We start from the raw sequence: 15,179 nt of genomic DNA, 5'->3' as shown, positions 1-15,179 counted from the left end.
AGGGTTTCGGCCCTGGGTGGTGGGGCTCAGGTTACAGGACCCCGCCTGGGGCTAAAGCCCTTGGGCTTCTGCTTTGGCCCCTCACCCTGGGCGGTGGGGCTCAGGCAGACTCAGGCTTCAGTCTCCGCTCCTGGGGTCGTGTAGTAATTTTTCTTGTCAGGAGGGGGTCGCAATGCAATGAAGTTTGAGAACTCCTGTCCTAGCCCATTGCTTTGACCATGTCACCCGCTCATTATATCCCTCTGCTGGCTCCCCCTTCTCTATCACATCAAACATAAGCTGCTTGTCTTCATTTTTCAGGCCCTTCACGACCTATCCCTACCCTACCTATCATCTCTCATTCAATACTGAAAGGTCAACTCTTGCCTCTGATTAGCCCAGGAAGCCGGCCTCCGTCACCCATTTGTTAAATTTTCAAACAAGCACCTTTTTGCTTTCCCCCATGCTGCTGCTCGGGAGAAGCTACCTGTAAACATCTGCAAAACTAACTTATGATCCTCCTTCAAAACACTCCTTTTCTGTGATACCTACAAATAATTTGACAACAGTTTGGCTGCTGGTGATCATGCTGACCAATATTGTCTCACTGTTTCTTTGTACTACCCCATCTGTCTATATCCCGCTGTTGTCTCTTGTCTTATACTTAGATTGTAAGGTCTTTGGAGCAGGGGCTATCTTTCTGCTCTATGTTTATACAGCACCTAGCCTAACAGGGTCCTGTCTCTGACTGGGGATCTGAGGTACCATGGTAATACATATAATAATACTAATAATGTGCACCACAGGCAGGAAGAGGAGACCAAGATGCCACGGATGCCCGAAGCTCCTGCAATGGCAGGGAACTGATTAGGTGAGATATGACCAGATGATCCAGCAGGCAATCCATGCTTCATGCTGCAGAAGAAGGCAAACCCGCACCTTACCAAAATCTCTGCCAATCTGGGCCGGGGTGTGCGTGTGTGTGTGGGGAGGGAATTCCTTCCTGCCCTCAAATCTTGTGATCAGTTTGACCCTGAGCACATGAGCAAAACACAAGACAGAGGATTCTCTGTACCACTTCAGAGCACGGGTCCACCCTGTATCCAGCTGTGGCCAATTGCTGATGCTTCAGAAGAAGATGCGAAAAAACCCTCAGAATACATCTAGACAATTGTGCATTAGGGAAAAGAAAGATTTCTTCCTGATCCCTGCAGGCAAATGGCTGAAGCCCCTGAAGCATGAGATTGTCATTGTCTTACTGCAGAGTTGCAAATATTATGAGCATGTTGAGGGCAATGGAGAACTTCCCATTGTCTCCATGGCCCATAAAAGAAGGGAATGGACACAATGGTTCATAGAGTCACAGATTCCAAGGCCAGAATGAACCACCACAACCATCCAGCCTGCCCCCTTGCATACACAGGCTGTAGAATTTCTCCCAGAAACTAGATTAAAGCATATCTTTTTAAAAAAGATATCCTATGTCTTCTTAATGATGAGCCCACCACCTCCCCTGGTAAGCTGTTCTAATAGTTAATTTCCCTCATTGGTAGGAAATTGTGTCTTATTTCGAGGTTGAATTTGTCTAACTTCAATTTCCAGCCATTGGATCTTGTTATGCCTTTGTCAGCAAGGTTGAAAAGCCCCCTGTGATCGGCAGGGATCATAGAAATCCATTTGCCATGGAAAAACGCAGAATTTGCATTTTTACACAGAATCTTTAGTTTTTACATGTTGTGAAAAAATAAAAAGAATAAGAACCCAGTTTATCTGCACCTCCATTATCCAGCTCTCCCTACTAACTGAACCAGGGCTGACAGCCCGAGCCTCGCCACCCGGGGCTGAAGCTCTCTGGATTATTTGAATTTTTGATTATCTAGTCTGGCCCCAATCCTAATTACATCGGATAAATGAGGTTTCTTTGTATACGAGTTGAACACAATGTTTTATTGATACCTGTATATATTGTGGCTAGGGAAACTAAAATTCAGCGTCTCATTTTAATCATGGAAAAATGCAAGTTTTTATTTTTGAAATCAGATAATTTTTTTTTTAATCACAGAAAACTAGGATCCCTGATGATCAGCTCTCTCATTCTGCATGTAAGCATCTATACACAGTGATCAAGTCACCTCTCATCCTTTCCTTCAATGCGCTGAGCTCCTTAAGCCTCACATTGTAGGCTTGTTTTCCAGCCCCTGGATCATTTGTGTGACCCTCCATGAGTTTTTTTTTACAATAATCTGCAGTACTGTGAGAATGCCAATATTTGACCCTTACTGGCAGAACTGCTGCTATGATAAGTCATTATTAATCAAATAGGTCAACCATTTATTCTGTATGTATTTGTTTTTTTGTTTGATTAGGGTGTTTTGCTTGTTTGTCATAACTGGGCCTTAGTTGTGTCAGTTCTGGCGTTTATATTATATATAGCACTATGACCAGGGCAAGCCACTGGAGGGGTGTCTGCACTGCAATTGGGAGATGTGACTGCAGCATGTGTAGACATACCTGAGCTAGACCTAAGCTAGATCAAAGCTAGCACAAGGAACTAGGGCAGCAGCATAGTCAGCAGCCACTCAAGTAGAAATGTAGGATCCTGGGCAGGCAGGGGTAGCCCACGAAGTTGCCCATGTTTCGGTGGCTTCATTGCCATTGTCACTTGAGCTAGCTCGGACACATATACAGGTGCTACCATCACAATGCCTGATTGCAGCATAGATATAAGAGGCAGGATTCCTAGTCTATTCTTTGCTCTGCCATTGATTCACCGCGTGACCTTGAGCAAGTCACTTACTTTCTGTTTGCCTGAGTTTTCACCCATCTGTAGAATAGACACAATAATACTGACTTCCCTTATGGTCATGCTGTGACAACACCAATAAGGAGAAAGTAAATATTCTTTCCAGTGCCTGTATGCCACTTATCCTGGGTAGGGGGGAGATAAGCTAATACTTTGTACTTCTTTGTGCATTTTATCAGGAGGATCTCAAAGCATTCTGTGTCTGTACAGCATGTAGCACAACAGGGTCCTGGCACATGACTAGAGCTCCTAGGTAGGCCCTACAATAATAACAAAAAATAATAAGTGAGCCTCACTGCCCCGTTATCCTTTGTTGAGAGGCAGTGTTAACTAATGGTTAAACCAAGGGATGGGAGTCAATTCCTGGGTTGTAGTCAAAGATCTACTACTGACAGTGCCTCCGTTTCCCCTTTTACAAAACAGTAATAGTGTCTCTCAAATGGAAGGGTCCTCTGCATAAGCAGTGCAGAATAGGCCATCTTTATGTACAACACAGCTCAGGGAGGAGATTCCCCACCATACCCCTCCACTTTGAAGTGTAATACATTTTCCCAGCAGCAATGAACTGTGTCATTGTAATTAGGAACATGTTCACTACTGTCATCTATGTGTGGAGTATCTTGGACCAGCTTATTATGACCCCACTTCAGGGAAGTACGTAAGCTCAGGTTTAAATTCCATTGATGTAAATAGGACATAAGCATGTATTTAACATTAGATACATAGTGAATGGCTTGCCTGACTTGTAGCCTGCAGTGGCTGCCGCCAGTAGAGGTCTCATTGTAACAAGTGCTGTTTTTCTGCTCACTCATAATTTTTTTTTAAATTCTCCTTTGGGATTTATTATCTTAGAATCATCTATTGCTATCAAGTCTCTGACCAATGCAGTATAAGTATTAAGGTATTTGTATACATGAAAATGAAAGGATGTTGCACTCTGAGTGCTTTATTTCTTTTACAGACACTTGATAAATACAGTTCAGGTAATCAAATTCACCATCCTGCCTATGAATAATTTCAGCTCCTGGAGGGACCATCTTTTCCAGCAGGCAAGAGGGAAATAAGAGGATTCTCCTGTGATTAAGCAATGCAACAAACTGAAGCTGGGAAAGCTTCCTTGCCTCTGGTGGGAGGGAGAGCAGGTCCAGCTTCTGAACCTTAGCTCCTATGTGACACAAGTTTGCAGATCCAGTGCAAGAGGATGCCAAAACCAGACAAGGAAGCCTGGGTGTGACACGCTAGCTCGGACGGGGCTGGGAACCCACCTCCTAATATCCCAGCCGTCACAAATGTCTAAAGGTATCTTAAGAAATCCCAGTACCAAGGACTAGGGATGGGTAGAAGCCAGATTTTCTGTTTAGTGGGAACCTCAAGAATTTCAACATGTTTTTCCCATTCCGAAAAAGGAACAAAAACTAAAAAGTGAAGAAGTTTTCTGCAAAAACAAAATTCTGAAGATTTCTTCCATTTTGGGTCAACTGAAGTGTTTCATTTCAATAAAATCAAAACATTTCATTCCCAATTCAGCCTTATGAAAAACTTTTGAAAAATTAGTTTCATATCAAAACAATGAATGGCATTGGGCAGAGAAAAATTGAGCCGTGTTGTTCAGAAAAAGCAGGGCACATGGACACCATTTCATTTGTTTCCCAAAACAAAAACTTCTCAATATCTACAGAAAATACTGAGTGTCAAAGCTGACCCGTTTTCTTGCCGAAGAGACCATGTTAATGTACATTGTGCAGCGAGCTCTACCAGGGATCCCCCAGTACATCGCACAGGGTTCCCTGCCCCTCATCACAATCAGCTCTGGCTGAACGCGAAACACACACAAAGAAACTTTCCTACCCTCGACCTGACCCAGTGCGTGCCAGCCCCGGCTCTTCACAGCCACAGGGGACAAAGGAAGGAGGGGAAGGGCCCCTGCTGGGGGCGGAGGAGGGGAAGAAGGGCACAGCGTGGAAGGCGCAGGGGAAGAGCAGAACCAGGGGGGCTGGAACAATTTGTATACTGGGGGTGCTGTGCTGAGAGCCATTGAACCAAATGTAAACCCTGTATGATGATACCCACTTCAAGCCAGCGGGTGCGGTGCGGCAGTCCCTCCAGCCCCCCTAGTTCCAGCACCTATGGCGGACGCTGCAGGTGCCCGGGATCTCTCCTGCCTGTGTCCCGCTGTCCGATCAGCCAGGGCGGGCAAGCGACAGAGCCTGCCGGGGAAGGCGAGGTTCCTTCCCTTTGCTGGGGAGCCGGGTCTCAGCGCCTGCCAGATGCCCCACGCGGATGCCTTGCCTATTCCCGGGAGAGGGCGACAGATCCTGACCCGGAATCGTCCGTGTGGCTCCAGTGCCCAGCATATGGCCGGCCCCGGCTCCTTCTAGCCACCCCCCGCAACTCCGCTCCAGCGGCGCTGGCGCCCAGCCCCCGGCGCTGCCAACATCTGCTCCGACAGCAGGCTCCAGCACGCCCTGCTCCGGCGCACAACACGGGGCCAGCCCGCTCCCGCTGTGTTTGCCTTCCGCTGCCCTGGGCAACCCCCCCACCCCTGGAGCCCGCTTTGTTCCGGGTGTGAGTTGCTCCCTCACCCCCCCCTTCCAACTCCTCTCCTGCGGGAGGAAGCGGAGCCAGAGCCAGCGCAGCGCGAAGCGAAAGCAACAGCGGTCGGGCTCCAGAGCCCTCCCTCCGGCTCCCACGCCGGCCCCGGCATCCCCCAGCCCAGCTCAGCATCCGCCAGCTCCGTTGCGGGAGGCCTGGACGGGCTCCCCCTGCACCTACCCTGGCGGAGATGGGGAGAGCGCGCTCCAGAGCAGCTGCTGCGGCCACGCTCTGCCTCGCTCCTGCCTCTCCCTCCTCCTCCGCTCAGCCGTGCATTGTCTTCCTCGCCTCCATGGATGGCTCGAGGCGGCGGCGGCGGCTGGAGATTAAATGTTCCAGTGACACTAACCCGTAGCATGGATGCGGTTGCAAACTGCACATGCTCCCTCCTGACAGCCGGCCTTCTCCAGCACCAGCCCTTAACTCCTTCGCTGCTGTCCTGAGCCAGCAGCGATACAGGGAGGTGATGATGGAGGGGAGATACCCGCACTGACTTTAGCATGGAAAATCATCTGGCTGCAGGCCTCAGCTCTCCTGCTCCCACCCCCTGGCCTACAGCACCTACAGCAGCTCCTATAGAGCAGGATCGGCTGTCCAGAGTACTCCTTCTGGCTTGCTAAGGGTTAATTCAGGTCACGTTCCCTGCTGCAGTTCTTCCAATTTTTAATAATTTACCTGGTAAATTTACATGCAACGACTTTGCATCATCTGTAGCTGCTAAACACAGAAGCAACACAGGTACCAGCTCCTGAGAATTTAGGATTTGCTAGGCCCCATCAGACTCCTGGTCCACCAAGGCAGGTAACTGGCTTCCTGGTGATGCTTCAGAGTCCTTGTGTTACATGCTGTAGTTGCCATGAGGGGTTGCAGGAAAAATAGACACCCCCCTCCCATCAATATTCCAGCTATGACATACCTCCTTGCTTGCCACGGCCAAAATATGGGACAAAGGCCCAAAACAAAGGATACAAAAATAGGAGCTAGAAGAGAGCACTTGGGTCACCCAATCTTTGCAGGCCTCAATCACTCCTTCATCAGTCTGATTTATTACCTACTCAGGTACTTTACCTGGAATAGATCCTAGGCTATTGACCTTCTATTGGATGATCTCTACTACAGTGTCTGCAACCTACCTCAATTTCCCCCTCATGAGAGCCCCTTTAAGAACTCCAGTCTCAGTTTCCAGTCACTTTCTCAGTCCAAAATCCTTTAATTCGCTCTTTACAAGGCAGCCAACAGAGTTTGTCAAAAACAGAACTCAAAAGTCCCAAAACAAACACAAAGTCTTTAATCAGTTCCAGCTCCTCACAGCATCCTGTTTCCTGGGCTTCCCTAGCTTACTTCAGGGCCTCCTGCTTCTGGCAGTCTCCGCTACTTCTCTCAACCAACTACCCTACCCTCCTCACCTTCCTGCTGCCATTTATATTGAATTGTCTGATTCCTCTCTGATTCCTTTGGCTCATCTTGTAATCACAGCTGGTTTAGCCCTGGGCTCTCCAGCCTAGGGGCAAACCAACCTGTTACAATCTCAAGGTCCTTTGCAAACACTCATTCACACCTCTGTAAAGTGGTAAATATTTTCTATTCAGTTTTCTAACTAAAAACCTGCTCTCAGATGTGATAACCAATGCTTGTAAAAGCAGGACCAGCTCTAGGCACCAGCAAAGCAAGCACGTGCTTGGGGCGGCACATTTCCAGGGGCGGCATTCCGGCCATCCTTTTTTTTTCGGGGCAGTTGCGCTCTCGGAGCTGCGCCACTTAGACGGGGTGAGGGCGCCGTGCCTCCGGCCGCAGTGGGAAGGAGAAGCCCCAGCCCCGGGATGCTGAGCTGCCAGGGCCCAGCCGTTACCTGGGGAGGAGAGGGTGAGTCCTGCCGGGGAGCCGGGGCTGCGCCACCTCATCTGCGGACTGGCTGCTGCGCTGCCTTGTGTCACCCCTTATATCGGGACTTCTCTGCGCTGCCGGGCGGGGGAGGGGGTAAAGCCACTGCAGGCACTGGGAGAAGATGACATCACTCCCTCCGCTTCCAGCACCGCCTGTGAGCCCCAGCCTCACCTGAGCTTGGGATGGCAAATTTTTTGCTTGGGGCAGCAAAAATCCTAGAGCCAGCCCTGTGTAAAAGGCCTGGGTCAGCTGTTGTGAGTGGACACTAGGCATTGCACAGTCATTTCAATACTTTTGTTTAATGTAGATACAAGACAGATTCCATATATGATTTCTGATTAATAATAATTTATGTATAAAACACTTAAGAAACATAAGGGGAAAAAAGGTCAAAGAATATAATCCCAATCAGTGTTCCCTCTAATTTTTTACGTCCATGTGCAGAATGAATTTTATGTGCACCAATATGGAGGTGATGTGTGACACATCACCTCCATATTGGTGCACATAAAATTAATGTGGTGGGGGTGGGGCCGAAGGGTTCAGGATGCAGGAGGGGGCTCAGGGCTGGGGCAGAGGGTTGGGGTGTGCAGGGATGAGGGCTCTGGCTGGGGGTGCAGGCTCTCGGGTGGGGCCAGGGATGAGGGGTTTGGGGTGCAGGCTGCCCTGGGGCTGCGGTGGGGAGAGAGGACTCTCCCCAGCCCTTTCTCGCCGCAGCAGCTCAGGGCCAGGGGAGAGGTGCCTCTCCCCGGCAGCTCTGGTGGGGCTGGGCTAGGCCAAGGGAGGGGCTCCTCTCCCCCGGCCGTGGCAAGTCCGGGGCAGGTCCACACTGGGGCCGGCGGGGAGGGACGCCTCTCCCCGCTGCTGCAGATCCGTACTTTGCCTGGCGGGGAGCCCTGAGCTGCTGCATGAGGCTTAATAGGCAGCCGTGCAGCTTGGAGGGAACTTAGATCCCAATGTCACTTGTTGTCACTGACGGGACACCCCTGTCGTGTATGAGATCAGACACACATAGCAAGAAATATATTTTCGAAGGCTTCATTGCTACATCCTGAAACAATCTCTTTACGGTTTTTCCATTTCCACCCAGAAAGTCCTCTTTAGATTATTCCCTGACTAAGCTTGCCGATGGAGAAGAATGAAAATAAATTAAAGTTACAGAATCAGATTCCCTTCTTCCTCTGTGTTAACTCTTCTGCAAAATTGCCTGCTCTTTGTATGGTGAAAGAATGCTCTTGCGGTTAAACCACTGTATTAGAAGTCAGGAGATTTGGCTCCTGCCACAGAATTCCTGTGTGACCTTTGGCAAGCATGTAACTTCCCTGTACCTCAATTTCCTCATCTGTAAAATGGAAGTAATACCTGTCTAGCTTAAAGAAGGTCTCTGAGGAGGAGGATTAGCTAGTTAACATTGGTAACGTGTTTTAAGGTCCTCTGATAGAAGGCTGAGAAGTACAAGGTTTGGTTATTTTACAGAGAGAGAGATTGAGGTACAGATGGATAAAATGACTTTTCCGGTGTCACCACCTGAGGTCTGTACTAGAACTGGGAAAAGAATCTAAAACATTTGCTTCTGAGTCTCATGTTTTAACCATGATCTCTCTTCTCCAATCAAAAACAACAAGGAGTCCAGTGGCACCTTAAAGACTAACAGATTTATTTGGGCATAAGCCTTCGTGGGTAAAAACCCACTTCTTCAGCTGCAAGAACCCACTTCTTCTCCAGTCAGCCACTTCCTTTGTGGCTCTTCCTTTTTCCTTCAAGAACTAGCTGAACAACAGATTCCATGTTTGCTTTTTCATAGTCCTCAGGTGTCTCTCCTGGCTTCTATGGTTAATCATGTCTTTAAGTAACTTCATGGGATAAAGTATCAGAAGGGTAGCCGTGTTAGTCTGAATCTGTAAAAAGCGACAAAGAGTCCTGCGGCGCCTTATAGACTAACAGATGTAATGGAGCATAAGCTTTTGAGGGTGAATACCCACTTTGTCAGACGCATGTCTGACGAAGTGGGTATTCACCCACGAAAACTTATGCTCCAATACATCTATTAGTCTATAAGGTGCCACAGGACTCTTTGTCGCTTTTCATGGGATAAAGGGTTCTTCAATCCGACAAAGCCATGAGCCAATAGTTGAAAGTGGAAACTAGACAAATTCAAACTGGAAATAAGGCGTATGTTTTTTACAGTGAGTCGTTAATCATTGGAACAGTTTACCATGGGCTGTGGAGGATTATCCATCACAGGATATTATAAATTAAGAGTGGATGTTTTTCTAAAAGATATGGTCTAATTCAAACTGGAATTATTTTGGGGAACTCCTATAGCCTGTTACACATAGGAGGTCAGACTAGATGACTGGGGTCCCCTCTGACCTATGAAGCACAAAGTTAATGTAGCTGAGAGAAGAAGAACATTTTTATAACTTTAATTTTATGTCTCTGCATTCTGATGTCAATAATATATAGCTACAGGAGCGAGGCAACATTAGGTTTGTGCCGGACAGAGGCAATTAAGGGATGCCTTATAATGAGGGACCATCAAGAGATCCTGCCACAATGGACTATCTATCAAAGACAACTTCTTCAGCATAGAAGTGTCAGGAATCAAAGAGAAGTTGCAGGGCCAGCAAGTGCTCAGCACCATGCAGATATCAGAGCCCAGAAGATTGCATTGGAGAAGAATACTGTGTTATTAGGATCTCATTCTCAGGCCTAGTCTACACTGGGGGTGTGGGGGGGGGGGGAAAATCGATCTAAGATACGCAACTTCAGCTACGAGAATAGCATAGCTGAAGTCGACATATCTTAGATGGAATTAAAATTACTTACTTTGCGTCCTCGCAGCGTGCCGCAGCTCCCCCATCGACTTTGCTTCCGCCTCTTGCCAAGCTGGAGTTCAGCAGTCGACGGGAGAGCGATCGGGGATCAATTTATCACGTCTACACTACACACGATAAATCGATCCCCGATAGATCGATCGCTACCCACGGCGGGTAGTGTAGACATACCCTCAGTGAATATTTACTCAGGTAGTTCTATGCACAAATGAATGTGATTCCTCCTAATATGCCACAATGCAGCAAACCAGCCTGTCACAGAGTCACCTGACCACACCAATTTCTCTGCAAGAACAAGAGTATCAGAAACATGGAGTATTTTGATGGGGAAACAAAATGTAGCATATGGCTGAATTATAACTCAGCGGCTGACCTTTGCAAGCTGGGCTATTATTGCTACATTTAGGATATGGTGGTTGATTAAAAAAATAATTATTTTGAATAGATTTCAATGGCGCTGAAAAGGAGGTTGCTTAGATATTACAGTGAGATGTCCCTTACAAATACAATAGATGATAAATTAGTCAGAAAGAGGACCACAACCTGATACATTTTATTGTTAGGTCGCATCTTTCGGAAAAAGAACAGGATTACTTGTGGCACCTTAGAGACTAACAAATTTATTTGAGCATAAGCTTTCATGGGATACAGCCACTTCTTCGGATGCCCATGAAAGCTTATGCTCAAATAAATTTGTTAGTCTCTAAGGTGCCACAAGTAATCCTGTTCTTTTTGCGGATACAGATTAACACGGCTGCTACTCTGAAATCTTTCGGAAAGTATCCAAGACCATTTCGCAGCATGAGAAGAAAAGGAGAATGCTGTGCGGGAAGTGAGAGATGAGGGAAAGATCAGTGAGGAAGTAAGAAAAAAAAAAAGCTCCCTAGTTAGAAAGAAAGACTCACCCACAGGCAGGAAGGGGAAATCAATGCACAGAAATGGAAGAGCGTAAAAGAAAAAGAAAAAAAGTAGGAGAGATGAACATGTAAAACTATATTTTTCCCTCTAGTCACAGTGATCAGGCAGAGGAAGGAGCTATTACACTGAGGAGAATGGAAGGCGGAGGCAGAGTGAGGGTGGGGAAGGTTAGTGGAGATGAGAATGTCACAGTGAGGGAAGGAGAGCCAGGTAGGAGGGGTCAGGGTTAGATTGAGGAGAGTGAGAGGCAATAGTGGGAGAGGAGAAGATAAATGGGGTAAGGGCTATAATGAGGGGGAAAACAGCAGGAGGATGAACCATGAGGAATGGAGGGATGACACTTCCGGTACTGCCCCCACACTTGTACCCTTTCATTGGCCCATCGTGCATGCTTCATGGGATCAGAGCTCTGGAAGGTCTGAGAGCTTGGGGTGGTGGAGGAGCATGGGACTGGCTGTGCCTTACAGCAGCACTATCTCCAACAGAGCTGTCAGATTTCCATGCAGAAATGTGGTTGGGAGTTAAGACAGTTTGCAGCTGAATTAACTACTTCTGGGTCCTCTCCATGGCTGCATCTAGGCAGCTGCAGGAGGGATCAAGCCATAGTTACCTGCACAATCCTACTAGTTCTTGAATTGTCTGAAGACTCTTCTAAGGGAGCTAAGTCCTGAATTTCTGATAAAAAAATAATAAATCAGTTCCTTCTGTAACAATAGTCTTTCTGAATTTGTCCTTACGTGTTTGTGCTATTCTTCTGTACGCCTCCTTAGCAATTCGTTCATGTTTCCACTTTTGTAGGATTCCTTTTAGATTTTCAAGTCATTAAAGAGCTCCTAATGCAGCCATATTGGCCTGTTAGTATTCTTCCTATCTTTCCTTTACATTGGGATAGTTTGCTGTTGTGCCTTTAATATTGTCTCTTTGAGAAACTGCCAGCTCTCCTGAACTCCTTTTTCTCTTAGCCCTGGTCTACACTACAAGGTTAGGTCAAATTTAGCCGTGTTAGGTCGATTTTATAAGCAATGCGTCTACACAACCAACCCCGTTCCATTGACCTAAAGGGCTCTTAAAATTGACTTCTGTACTCCTCCCTGGCGAGGGGAGTAGTGTTAAAATCAACCTTGCTGGGTCGAATTTGGGATAGTGCAGATGCAATTCGATGGTATTGGCCTCCGGGAGCTATCCCAGAGTGCTCCAATGTGACCGCTCTGGACAGCACTTTCAACTCTGATGCACTAGCCAGGTACACAGGAAAAGCCCCAGAAAATTTTGAATTTCATTTCCTGTTTGGTCAGCGTGGCGAACTCAGCAGCACAGGTGATCATGCAGTCCCAGAATCGCAAACGAGCTCCAGCATGGACCAAACAGGAGACACTGGATTTGATTGCTGTATGGCGAGAAGAATCTGTGCAGGCGAGAAGAATCTGTGCAGGCTGAATTCCAATCAAAAAGAAGAAATGCTAATATATATGCCAAAACCGCACAGGGCATGGTGGAGAGAGGCTACAACAGGGACACACAGATACTTCTCTCCTTTGTAAAGGGCTTTGAGATCTATGGATGTAAGCCACCATATAAGACCAAGGTATTATCTATTTGAGGGTTTTCTCAGGGCCGGCGCAACCCATTAGGCAACCTAGGCGGTCGCCCAAGGCACTACAATTTGGGGGGCGGCGACCGCGGCGGTATTTCGGTGGCGGGACCTTCCGCCGCCTCGGTGGGGGTCAGCATTTCAGGGCAGGACCTTCCGCCGCCTAAGGCGGCAGAAAAGCTGGCGGCGCTCCTGAGTTTTCTATAGCACCCATCACTACAGTACTGTCTAGTGGTTAGAGCTGGGCATCAGGATACCTGGCTCTTCTACTGATTCATTTACGACTCTGAGCTAGGTCAGGAAACTGAGACACAGACAGGTAAAGTGAGTTTCCCCAAGGTCTCCCAGGGTGTCGGTGGCAGAGCTAAGATAACTATAATAAGTAAATACTGTACAATATTATTCTGCATAGTATCTTTTATACATGCTATATTGCAAAATGCTTTAGAGAGTTAATATCTCTGTAGCTGTATTTTTTATTTATACAACACCAGATGTTTACAGCCTGCTTTACACAACAAGTAAAATGACAAGTCCTTGCCCCAAGGTGTTTGCAATGTAATTCAGACAAAGTACACAAGAGATGACAACATACCATGATTGAATGCATGGTGGTAAGGGATGGAGGAATGAGGACAAGGGTTACAACAGGAAAAGAAAAAATGGAGGAAGAGGAGAGAAATTAAGTAGTATAGGTAAAAATTTTTCATTTGAAATGAAGAGGGGAGCTGATGAGGCAAAGAGATATAGGAAGGCAGTTCAAAGCTAAGTACTGCAGCTTCATTCTTGAATTTCGGATATCGAATACTCACAATGAACTGCTCATGAATAAGCCACAGACCAAGCATGATTTGAATAGTGAATACATCTGAGACAAATGGAAGCTGCTTACAAACAATTCTGAAGCAGTTAAATTTATCAAGTGAATAATTTGAAACAAATAATTTATTTCTCTCTTCTCCATCTTGCCTCCCTAAATTTCTCCTGCAGTTTCTCTTGTTGATGAGATTCTTCACTTTCTTACTTAAAGCATTATGTACGGTTGCTGCATGCTGTTAGCAGCTGCCAGTTCTACTCTACAGGTGCATGAAGAGATTCCTGTACTCAGAAACGATCCTTCAGGATGAAAGTCATAATGGGCCAGATTTTTAAAGTTACTTAGATGCCTAAAGATGCAGATAGGTGCCTTGTGGGATTTTCAAAAGCCCCATGGTGCCTAATGTCCATTGAAATCAATGTGAGTCAGGAGCCTAGTATCCAGTTAGGCACCTATCTGCATCTTTAGGTACTCAACTACCTTTAAAAATCTGGCCCATGATGACTATAAGATATTTTTCATTCCTAGTGAGAATACAAACTTCCATTCATGTTTTCTAACACTAACCTCTGCAAAGTTTTCTCTTGATATTATGTGCACATCTAGTTTTCTCCACACAAGATCAAGTCAGTGCATGTGTGTGCAACAACCAAGGAAAGAAAACTCTGCACGGAGGAACAAGGGAGAGAAGAGGCATAGTTACTCAGTGAAGAACAGGTCTCAGCTTGTGTGATGACCCTGATATTGCAAAGTCTATTATAATGATCTACCAGGCAAGGTGACCATCTGCTGAGGTGTCTAAATAAACACAGAAAATTGCTCTGTGGAGATTTTCAATCCTCTGGTCCCTTCCATTAGTTATCTTGGCAGGTTTAATTCATTCCATTATCATTAAATGGCTTTCAAGCACAGAACAAAAGGAATGTTGTATGTTTAGCTGCAGCTCATTAAATACTAATAATTAACAATACCTTTCTCTTCTGCATCACCATACATCCAAGGATCTCAGAGATTCATAGAGTTTAAATCCAAAAGGGATCATTAGATCATCTCGTGTGACCTCCTGTAAGTCACAGGCCATTAAATTTCACCCACTTACCTCTGATTAAGCCCAATAACTTGTTTTTCTCTAAAGCATATCTTCCCAAAGGGCACCCAGTCTTATTTGAAGTCAGTAAGAGATGAAGAATCCACCACTTCCCTTGGTGGTTTGTTCCAAGTCACCCCCCTGTTAAAATGTTGTACCTTATTTCTAATTTGAATTTGTTTGGATTCAGCTTTCTGCCATTGGTTCTTGTTAGGCTTTTCTCCACTAGACTAAAGAGCCCTTTAGTACCTGGGCTTTTCCCCCCATGAAGTTACTTATATACTAGTGACCAGATAGCAAGTGTGAAAAGTTGGGACCCTTTTTTCCCCTGGGGAGTAGGGGGTATAGTTGTCCATATAAGACAAAGCACCTAATATCAGGATGATCCCGATAATATCAGGATGTCTGGTCACCCTAGTCAAGTCACCTTTCAATCGTCTTTTTGCTAAGCTAAACAGATTGAGCTCTTTTAAGTCTCCCACTGTATTTTCTTCAGCTCTTGAATCATTTTTGTGGCTCTTTTCTGCACCCTCTCCAATTTAAAAAAAATCCTTTTTAAAAGGTGGACATCAGAGCTGTGCTCAGTATTCCAGTATTGGTCTCACCAATGCAGTGGACAGAGGTAAAAATCACCTCCCTACTCCTACTCACTACTCCTTTGTTTACAGGGC

The 15,179-nt window shown here is 46.3% G+C and overlaps 1 protein-coding gene across 3 annotated transcripts in view; it reads right to left on the bottom strand.

The window, feature by feature from the left end:
- The window catches only part of TMEM229B (transmembrane protein 229B), an 89,647-nt gene that overhangs the window by 49,175 nt on the left and 25,293 nt on the right, over positions 1 to 15,179 (bottom strand). For 2 of the 3 annotated variants that reach the window (XR_002908037.1, XM_024198595.1), the window contains exon 1: positions 5,555 to 5,703. The exons of the other annotated variant lie outside the window; for it this stretch is intronic. The gene's annotated coding sequence lies outside the window, so the exon portion shown is untranslated. Of the gene's footprint in view, positions 1 to 5,554; positions 5,704 to 15,179 lie in introns of those variants that run through there. 3 annotated transcript variants of the gene reach the window in all.

The sequence above is a fragment of the Terrapene carolina genome, unplaced genomic scaffold, assembly GCF_002925995.2.
Source record: "Terrapene carolina triunguis isolate 2854851 unplaced genomic scaffold, T_m_triunguis-2.0 Scaffold96, whole genome shotgun sequence".
Classification (NCBI taxonomy): Eukaryota; Metazoa; Chordata; order Testudines; family Emydidae; genus Terrapene; species Terrapene triunguis.
This window is presented reverse-complemented; position numbering and strand designations above follow the sequence as displayed.